Source organism: Agelaius tricolor, unplaced genomic scaffold, assembly GCF_023055355.1.
Source record: "Agelaius tricolor isolate 1412-34295 unplaced genomic scaffold, bAgeTri1.0.p SCAF_2, whole genome shotgun sequence".
In the NCBI taxonomy this organism is placed as follows: Eukaryota; Metazoa; Chordata; class Aves; order Passeriformes; family Icteridae; genus Agelaius; species Agelaius tricolor.
The window spans coordinates 47916626-47927636 of record NW_027269262.1 but is presented as its reverse complement, the minus strand read 5'-3'; the positions used below and the strand labels follow the sequence as shown (position 1 = coordinate 47927636).

At 40.7% G+C, this 11011-nt stretch overlaps 1 long non-coding RNA gene across 15 annotated transcripts in view; it reads left to right on the top strand.

Annotated features, from left to right (window-relative positions):
- The window catches only part of LOC139585346 (uncharacterized), a 34712-nt gene that overhangs the window by 563 nt on the left and 23138 nt on the right, over window positions 1-11011 (top strand). For 10 of the 15 annotated variants that reach the window (XR_011677049.1, XR_011677061.1, XR_011677054.1 and 7 more), the window contains exon 2: window positions 8099-8182. The exons of 2 other annotated variants lie outside the window; for them this stretch is intronic. This is a non-coding gene — a long non-coding RNA (uncharacterized lncRNA). Of the gene's footprint in view, window positions 1-975; window positions 1034-8098; window positions 8183-11011 lie in introns of all 15 variants that reach the window. 3 more of the 15 variants (XR_011677050.1, XR_011677046.1, XR_011677059.1) reach the window with 2 other exon arrangements.

Sequence of the window (11011 nt, the reverse complement as noted above, 5' to 3'; positions counted from 1 at the left end):
TTCGCAAATATTAAAATGAATATTATATGTGTTATGTTAGAAAGTTATGCCGTATTAATTTTTAAAAGTAGTGTGTTAAATATAGCTTTAGGTTATAACATAATGTTAAAATAGAAACTATATATGTGAGATTTTTTTTTTAAGAAAGGAATGAGGTACTCGCACCAGATAGCTGTCGCAGACATCTTTCATGAAAAATCCTTTCTTAGGATTTTTCCTTGTGAGAAGCTGCAGTTTTCAGCAACCAAAGTAAACAATGGTTATCTGCTGCTGTGGAATGCAACAGGTGATTGGTCTCCTGTGGGTGTTTGGATTTCTTGACCACTCATGGCAGAGCTGGCTCTTGCTCTGTCTGAGACACAGATCTTTGTTATTCATTCCTTTTCTATTCTTAGCTTAGCTAGCTGCTGAAGAAACTTTTCCTTTCTATTGCTTTTTAGTATAGTCTAATGTAACATATATCATAAAATAATAAATCAAGCCTTCTGATCATGGAGTCAACATTCTCGTCTCTTCTTCATCCTGAAAACCCTTGTGACCACAGTCACAGATAGCAGCCACAGGACACCTAAATCTTTCCGAGAAAAAAGAATTTATTGCTCCATTTTCAGAAGAAACAAACTCTTCCTGCCTCAGCTCTGCAGACGCCGTCAGGATTAAGAGGAAGAAGCTGACACTGGCCAGACAGAATCCTTTGTTTGAATGGAATTTATGCATCATGGATGAGGTGCATGAATATGCAACAGGTTATTGTTTTTAAGGGTTAGTCCTCTATTAGCGTCCTTTTTTGGGCTTATTTTGCCCAGAAAAGGTACCTGGACCGTGCGTAACTCTTTGTTCCTATTGTCTCGTATTGTCCTAATCACAATTTTCCACATTTTTATTACTCTAATTATATTACTCATATAATTCTAACCATTTTATTACTATTAAACTTTTAAAATTTTAAAAGCAAGTGATTGGCGTTTTTCACAGTGGACACAAAAGGATGCAGAATTTACAAGCCACCAGAACGTTTGGCAGAACTCCCGAGGTAAAGATGGAATTACCAAAACCAACTCTGCAGCTGTGCTGGAATTGGCTAGAGCTGGGTAAAAGGTAATTCTGACAGGGAGATTGTGGCTCATGGAATCGAGAAACCCACCAATTTAGGAGAAGGCCTGACCATACAGACTAATTAGCATGAGAATAAGGGAATTATTTAACCAACAGGAGATAGAATACAAATTAATAAGAGAACTACGTAACTTGTAGCCAGTGAGCATTAGTACCTTTGTTTGCTAAAATGTATAAATAGTGAAACATCCTGGTAGTCAGTGTGCAGGCTTTGTGGATTTGCCACTCAGCAGCCCTGTCTGCTTGGGGCTGTAAATACCTCGACTCAACTTGTGGATTGGCTTCTTGAATATCAGGTGAAATAACCTATTTAGAACAACAACCTGCGCCTCCTTTTCTCCAGGCTAAGCAACCCCAGCTCCCTCAGCCTCTCCTCATCAGACTTGTGCCCAGACCTTTCACATTTCACTATTGTTAAAGCAGAAATGACTCTACAGCTGTAGCTGTTGGTTATTCTATTTTCCTGATAAACAGCCCTAGACCATAGTCTGCCACCATTTTCAAACTATCACTGAAGTAAAAATTATTAGGGACTTGTTTATGTCATCAGTAAAATCACCTCAGTGCTGACAATTGACAGGTTGAGCAATATTCTACAGATACCTCCTGGGTGACAGAAATATTTCCAGCAGAAATTACATTTATCATGATGATAGGATCAGAATCATGGAATTGTTTGGGTTAGAAGGGATGTTGGTGTCTGGCCAAAAGCACAGGTGCTGCCAGACTCTTGTTCATAGGTGGGGAAAAAGCTCAAACATCCATTCATATGGGAAGAGGCGAGTAATTTTAAAATTAAATTTATTAAATTGAATGCAAATATTTAAAGTAACGCATGAAAGGATAGATGGAAATATGTGGGGTTTTTTTAATGGTGTGGCTGTAGTTATCTTTTGTACCGGGAGAGGGAAGTGTTTGCCCAGAAAAGGAAGGTGCAGCGGGGGGGCCGCTTGAGCCGCGCTTGGGGGGCCGGTTCCAGGCGCTGCTCCGCTGCTGGGGAGGTGGAGGCACCCTGCCAGCCCAGAGCTCGTCACCTCATCTGTAACCGAAACCATTGTTTGACACGGCCTGAAAAATGGGGGCTATGCCAGAGCCATGCCAGTTCATGTCAGACCATGGGGAAGGGGCTCCATAACATTGAAAACAGGCTCACATGATCTGTCTGTCTGTCTGTCTGAGTCACCTGCGTGTGCTATGAGACTTGCTGAATGTCGTTCATTCAGGCTTGGGAGAAAGTTGACTTCCCCCCGCCACCCATTTCTCATCTCTTACTTTATATAAATTAAATCATATTATCAGCTGAATAAAGGGCTACTCTAAATGAATAATGTGAGATTATTCTAGCCCCCATCTCTTGCTGTAAGAAAGAGAACCAAAGAAGAGCTCTCTGAATTGGTTATAAAAAAAGCTTTAAACTTTAAAATGATGGTAGAAAGTGAAAGTAGAAGTATTCTAAGGAGATACTGCTAAAGAAAATAGTCTTTTTTGACTAGAAATATTCCAAAACTAAGGTTTTAGATGAACAGAGAGAAGAACTGCCAACATACTGGAAAAAAGCAGCGCAGTATGTTTGTTAATGAGTACGACATGACTGAGGAGGTTTTTTTTCTTTGGGTAGGAACAGATAAAGAGGAAGAACAGTGTGATTTAATGGTGATTTATAGCAACCTCTTGTTCTATACCGAATTTTTCCTGTTTGGAACGGTGTTAGTTACTTTCTCCTGGAGAGGTGGGGATGAACGCGGGGCTGTTAGTGCTCGTGTTGGGTTGTGGACAGATGAGGCTGCAGTGCCTGAAGAAGTTCTCGCCCCAGCAGCTGCTGCACGCCCCGGGCAGAGACTGCCCCTTCCACGGCAATTTATGGTCAAAGAAAAGCTCAGCCGCGTGGCACTTCTGCTTGCCACGTGGTGGAGTCACCGTGCAACATCTGACAGCATCGCTTGGGGCCATCCTCATCACCTCCTTAACAGAGGTGCCAAACTCTGCTCTGGGCTGCCAGGCAAAATCTGGTTTTGGGGGTCAGAAACTCAATCAGAGGAGTAGTGCTGCATACCTGTAAATTAAAATGCCACAGTTATCCTGGATATAAAGAGGACCGAGTGATATTATTAATGTAGCTAATTATGAATTCGATAGCAGTATGTTAGAAAAAGCTGTGTCTTCTAGTGTGTGCTAAGTGGGAAGCTAAGGGGGGAAAAAAGAAGTAAATATTGCTTTCTGTAAAAGTACTATAAGCAAAATAATTTTTCAGCCCAAATTTAAACCTATTAGCAGCTGAAAGCTCAGATGGATGAAAGCAATCAACAGCAACAGTATCTCAGGACACCACTGTACTCAGAGGTCAGTTGATAGAACAGGTGTTCTATCTTCTTGTGTCAAGAGGCTGTGTAGATGGAATTACAAAAACTTCACCCAGATGCTGTCCTTTGGAGTAAAATCCTGTTCCAAGACCAATCTGAGTTTCCATTTTAATTTCTGTTACCATTCCTGCAGAATGGAGACTCCTCAGCTTCCCATCTCTGATGGCACAAGGGCTTAGTGCTTTGTTCTCACTCCTTGTTGCCAACCCTCATGCTTAAGTGCTTTTCTTCTCAACCCACTTCCTTCCCCACCACCTTGCACACCCTCCAGTGTAGAACTACAGGCATGAAAGGTGAATAAATTGCCTTAGGAACCTGCTTTAAATAGCTTACCTGTTATTTCCACACCAGTCATGGGAAGTTGCACAAGGCAGTTTTATCTTTTAAACATTGATGAATACAAGGTGTCCCACCTTAGGCTCTTAATTTTAAGGTGGCATCTTGCCAGCCACTGTAGCTTGTTAGTGACTGTGAGATACAATTAATAATGTGTGGACTGACGAAGGAGAAGCTAGATTAACACAAAGCACAGCCCCTCAGGAAAATTTAAATAACATTTTAATAAAGTGAATAATAGAGAATCTTTCTGCATTTTATTAATGTATTACACTTTTCACCAGAATATACATATAAGTTTTATGTTTGTTGAATCTCATGGTGATTTTCTGGCGCATTGAATACTTTCAGGGTTTCCTCTTGATTTATTGAATAAATTGCTGGGGATTATATACCATATGATCCTGTTCTCTCATACCAGTTACAGCAGAAATGTTTTACTGATATATTTTGTATTTTGGTGGCATTTTCAAATAATTTGGTAAGGGTGCCCAAGAAGGGTTCATTTACCCAGTTTCACCTAGAAGACTGCTTCACATGTGAATCTGAGAATGACTGATTTTTCTGCTCCTCATCTTTTATCTGGGACATGGGACTTGCTGGCATACAACACCTGGAATACTGCCAGGTATTATACTTTATTTATATCAATTTATATCTACAGGTAGATGGAAGTATGGTCACAAACAGCAATGATTGTCAAGTGGCCCACTAAGGACTTAAAGGACCAAGACCAGGGATTTGACCTTAGAGTCAAAAACTTGCAAAAGTGTTTACTGTATATTGTTTTTTTTATCCCAGTGTAGTGTCGGGTCCGGCTGTCTGTCTCTGCCCCGACACGGGTAGAGTGGTTCTTTGGTGGGCGCGATGCAAAGGACGAGTCTGGACTCTTCAGCTTTCGGTCTTCAGGTTGTTTATTATTTCTTATCTACAAAAATTTTCTGTCTGCCCAACAGAGGTCTGATCTGCAGGCAGTCACAGGCACTCTCTGACCACCCACGGGGCGGTCATGTCTTTTTATACTAAAACCTACGTATACAATATTTACCTTTATTTCCCAATGCTTTTCACCCATGTTGGCAAGTGCACCTTCACTAGAAACCAATCCCCAAGTGCCAACATCATCACAGGAGATGGAGGACAAGAAGAAGAAAGAAGAAGGACAAGACACGCCCCGATCTCTCCATCTTGTCTCCATAACCCCCCTGTACCAAAAACCTTAAAGTCTATATCTCACCTTCTAAATGTGTCTCTTTTACACCTTTTACTCTAAAGTGATTCTCTTGTCCTCAGACTCTTGTTACTTCTGTGGATGGATCAAAATCAAGCCACCAAGCACTCTTGGCAACATTCCAGGGTTTTCGAGACCCCCAAGGGTTCTCTTGGCATCTCTGGACATCGGGAACGATGTGCTGAGATCCCACAGTGTAGAGAATGGGGGGGGGGGAGGGGGGGGGGTTGCCAAAAGAATTTACTAAAATTCCTGTCTGTGTGCTACTAGGACTATGGAAATCTGGCATTTTTTTCAAGAGCAAGGTCTCACAATATGGATGCTACTCACAAAAACCATGCTATCAACAACTCTTCCCATCACGTAGCAATATTTTTTGGATTCTAACCTAACAATGCTACTGTGATTTCAGCAGAGAACTTGGATTAGTTGGACATTTTTTAAGCTGAAATTTCCTCACAATGTGCCTCTCATTTTGAGCATACTCTGACATGGAACCCCTTTAATTGAATTCATGAGTGCATTATAATGTCAAACTTAGTTATTAAAGAATGCAGGAAGACATCTTCTGGACCAGATATCTATGCTTCTATACCACAAGTGCCTGGGGTTGCTTTCACATCTGCCAATGGTATGAATTCTGAATGAATTCTGGTATGAATGTTGTTGTTTTGTGATTATGCTGAAAATGATATGAAAATGATATATGACTGAAAAATGATACCATTTTTGCAAATTCAGTTCCTGTGGATTGCACTTCTGAAGCTCATTCCTACCTCCTTGTCATCTTCTTTTTGACCTTCCTTGTTAATATTCGGAAAAAATACAGCTCTGCCCCAAAGAACTTCTAGTTCAAACATACACATAAAAAACCATACAAAAGCCAGTGGAAGAGGTAGGCAACTAATTCTGATCGTAAACTTTTGAAAACAAGCTTTTCTTTGACTATAAATTTGAAAAGAGAGAGGTAAGATACCCAGCAATCCAGCACTGGGAGTAATAAGGAAGAAGTCAAGAAAGTTAGAATAAGAAGACAAGAGAGGGAGAATCCCAGAAAGATAGGTGAATGGAGGGAGTGTGATGACCCATCCTTAAGGGGAAGGAAGTGGGAGTAAAGGGTAAGAAGGGGTCAGAATTATGAGTGCTGGAGGGTGAGCTTGGTCTCAGTGGAGAGGGAGAGAAGGAACCCTTGGAGGAATAAAATAAGCTAAAGCAGGGAGAGCCTATCTTAACTCAAATGTTCAGCCTGCTTTGGAAGAAATTCACCATGCTGCAATTGTTTTAATTTGTGTGCCAAATAGTTCTCTGTGTGGAGCTTGGTTAATGAGGAAATGGTCCCCACCAGTGTCTAGTCCAGTCCAAATAACCTCTGACATGCATAGACAAGAGGAAAAAAAGGAATCAACTCTTGTATTTCAAGCTACAGAGATGCAATCAGGAAAAGCCCTGCTAAGGCTGCATAGCAGGAATTCATCCAAAAATCTCCCCAAACGAGGAAAACTATCTGGGTGAAGTTTTTATATCAGAAATTATTGCACTCTGCTGTATCTCTTCTGTACTTCAGCACAGGGTATAATTTACAAGAGGGGATCCTCTGGAGCAGTTGCTGCATGATCACTATGCGCTGTTCTCACATGTTGGTTCTCCTTGACAAAGAATAAAGAAAGAATGGGAAAATGTTTTAAAAAATGTAGTGAAATTCAGTATAGTATCTTAAAATATGTAAGGTCAACAGGTAACAATTTTATTAAGATACTTGAAAAAAAACCCAAAAAGCATAGGGAGGACGAGCAGCAAATTGTACACGTTACATCTCCCAGCTCACTTTATGAATATATTCCTTTTTAGTAAATCTGTGTTTGGGTTTTGCTTTGGGTTGGTTTTTTTCAACACTGCAAAACCCATACGTTCTCCATACCCAAATTGAAGTTTGTAAAGTACCTTGCTTTTGGGGACCTGTGTTTCACCTCAGCCTCCTGCTCTCCAAATGTCATTTTAGATTGTCCATGCAAGGGGGTTTTGTGTCCCCCTCTCAGATGGATTGTGGCTGGAAACTGCCAGCCTATGGCAACTGATGACATTCTTTAAGAACCATCTGAAAACAAAGTGAAAAAATCCAGCCATGTCCGTGTGTAAATTCTAACTAAGGCATGTGTCATTGATAAACTTTGCTATTGGGGCTCTCTGTTATACTTTGTTTGTATCAACTTAAAGCCTGAAAGAATGTTTCTTTGGCTGCCTTTCAAAACCTGAGAACTGAGCATATGTGGATTCATTGAAAGGGAAATTAGTCACTCTTATTGCTTTAGAGAAACCAGTCACTTTAAAATCGCTGCAATATCAATATGCCTCCCCATGATATAAATGCCCCAGAGGTTTTCTTGTTTTGAACATTCCCTTACTGCAACTATCTAACTACAAAAACACAGTTCACCTACTGAAGTATGGAGAGGCATTTGGAAGTATAGCTTGTTCAATCAAAACATCTGAACAGACTTGGAATCAGTGGAGTGTTAACATTTTTGTCAGTTTTCTCCAAGTGCTTGCTGCTATTAGAAGCTGTCTTTTTCCAGGCAGCCTTGCTTGTCATATAGTACTGGAGAAAGCTCATGGAGAGATCCAGTGTTCTTGAACATTGCAATTTGTAGCAAACCTAAAGCTCTTTACCCTCACTCTCACATGCATATTCATCCACACCTTCGCCAAGGTGAGCTGTTTCTCTAGGTGGAAGAACACAGTGCAGGTCCAGAAGATCAAGTGTTGTTGCCATGATGCAACCCACTATGGTGATGCAACCAAACTCCTTTCCAAGGGCTCCTCATATCCTGTGTGACCATAACATGTGGCAAGCAGGTTGCTGCGACTCATGGAAAGTCTTCTCTAGTTTTCCAGCAGGAGAATCAACCCAAGCGACAACAAACAAAAAAAGAGAACACTAATACCCACGATGGCAAAATGGTATTGGTTGATAGCAGAGCCCTCTTAGGCTCAAAAGATGTCCCTAGTCATCACTGGGTAGAATGGTAAGGCTGTTTTTTTCTTGGGTACCTCCTAGATGAAAAGCCTTGAAGCTAAGCTCTGGAACGTCACTCCTGCAAAAGATGTAGGAATGGCAGGCTCCGATGCATTGAGATGAAAGGTAAGGAGGAGAAGACCTACTAATTTGTATTCAGTTTTAGATCTCATAAATAGCTCTGTTCCTTCAATAAGGCCAGATCCCTGTCATGTGTGGAACTAAGTGAGGATCCCAGCCTTCATAAACACATCTTCTGATAAAATAAAGGGGTGTTTCAGGATTTAGGTGAGAAAGTGACACTGTGGTGGTCTGTTGCCCTTTCAGAGAGCCTAGGACAAGTATGCTTATCTCTTAGGCACTCGGTTAAGTACCATAAATTAGATGGGATGGATCTCAATGACAGAAATAACTTAATGATCTCCCCTATTTCACTTGTGCTGTGTTCTGGCAAGTGGAGCAGACCAGCATACTGGCAGGATGCTTGCACACACCTACCCTTCAGCAGGCTAGAGCCTAGGAGTAATGGCTAAATTGACTTGTACATTAACTCAAGATAATCTCACATCTGTTGCTTTTCCAGATGTCTGCTGACCTTAGATGCTTCTTACAAAACTGAAGAAAAATTTGATCAACCCTCTTGCTTTTTCTGGGACTTGATAATGGTCCTGAGACAGAGAACCATGAAACCTGATTGCAAACTGCATGTATCAAGAGATACATCTAACACTGCAGTACCTGCAATGTCACTGTGATTCCTCTCCTTAGTTAGCTGGTTCCTCAGACTCTCACAAGTCTGGATTCTTTGTGTATTCACAATCATTATATTAAAAATTTCAGTTTCCTCACTACATTTGGTATTGAATTCTTCATAATGAGACTTAAATTCTCTAACTATTCTAATAGTTTGGCATAGTTACTGGCCCCTGGCCTTTTTATTGTTGAGGAATTTCACAATTATGTGATTAAAACAAGTATGGCAGCATAAGAAACTGAGCCCCTGAGCTATGGTTTTGGATTTTAAATCAGTGGTTGGAGCTTGTGCTCAGAGGTGTGACAGCAACAGATTTGTAAAAACAATTCAGGATCAAGATCTCACTAGATCATTGTCAATTATACAGTCTGCTAGCATATATTTTAAGCATGGAGGTAGCTCCAAAGAAAAATTCCTAGGCAAGTTCCTGTGCTTTCCTGAACTTTGGGATCTGGGCAAACAGCTGAAGGAGAGCATTCACTACCACACAAAATTTCCCCTGACTCTTGGGGAAGAAGTTGAAGGGGAAGGAGACTCTGGAATTAGTTTTCCTTTCTTTACTTTCCCTTGATTCTAAGTGCCAGTTTAAGTGACACTGTGGTACATTTTCTCCTTGTTTTCATGTTATTCTGCACTCCTTAAGAGCAGGTGGGAGGAAAAAAAAGAGAACTCATTTCTTGGAGAAATATGTGCAAAGAGTTGCCTAACACACAAAGTCAGTCCACAAAACAAAATATATTTCCCCCTAAATTTTTAGGTAGGGTTAGTAATCTGAGGTGCCACTGTACTTCACAGCAGTAGGGATGCTCAGGTAACAGTGTGGTTTCTAACCTGAAGATAAAATACCCAAATGACAAAATATAACACCTGACTACAGCTTTCTATCAATCACATTGTTTCATATTATATATAACTCACCTACTTAAGTTTCACATATAAATTACTTCCCTGGGTTACCCAAGGGAACAGTAATAATTTTCCAAAGTATTCACTGAAGGTTCCTAAGATTATTCAGGTATCTATTAGACTCTAGAGAGACTAAATATAACCACATGGAGTCTTCCTTTAAAATCCATGTCTGGAAGATTAATTTTTGTTTCAAGAGCAGGCAGCAGGGCCATTTTCTTGGTGAAGCTGTAGATCTAAAAATGTTTTAAAACTTCTGTGGCTTCTTCACATGAGAAAAGTGTAAATCAGAGAAAGATGTGTTGCAAGAAAGGCCATCTGAAGCAGAGCAAGCAGTACACACAAATCTTATCCCAGCTCTTTGAGCTGGGGGCATTTGGCAAAGGGGAAATTGGGAGGTGCTGGGTGGTGGGATCAATCTTCCTGGAGCAGTGGTGATGTTGCTTGCAGCTAGTCAGTGTTGCCACATCTCACTACCTGTGCCCCTGTTCTCACAGGTAGGGGCTGGTAGACCTTAGTTTTGTAGTATATATGGCAACAGTGCAAGTTAACATTTTTCTCTACAGATATAGCACAACATTTTTGCTGCTTTTACAAAAGGAGGGATAGAGTCGACCTCAGAGAGTCCTGTTCTTAAATCTAACCCCCTAAATTCTCTCTACTCAGTATAGGCCTTTCATGTAAGGAGAAGCAGTAATTGCTTTGGTCAGCTGCTGTCTGTTTTGTAAAGGAGGCAAAAGGGTTGTTTTCCTTAGTCAGTTACAAATATCTTGTGAACTAGTGCATCTTTTCTGTGTGTTTATACTTCTACTCCATCTTTCAGCCAACTTTCTTAAAGTATTTTGCAAGTGTTTCTGTGGGAATGCTCACAGAACTGTTCTTTGGTTGAAAAAAATCATCAGCATCTCTAGTGAATAGTGAGAGAAACTGGGGTGAAGAGTCTTGGACATTGATGAATAGGACCAATGATCTGTTTAAAGCCAAGCAAAAATTTAAGTGATTTACCACCCCAGGTCGTTAGATCTTTGCCAAATGTCATCAAGAAAACTGATGGTAGTACTCATATCTCCTACAACCCTGCCAGCCTCATACTTTACAGCAAAATACTGTTTTATTTAGTAAAAAAGAAATCTGACAAGCAAGGAAGAAAAATGAACTGTTTTTGTGACAGACCGCTACACATAGAAACCTTGCATGACAGTGGCAGGATTTAATCTGGTTGACTCCCCTGGAGAAAGGACTCTATAGCCTGAGTGTGTTTGCAGAGAATCTGTGAATAGAGGGATGGACATCTG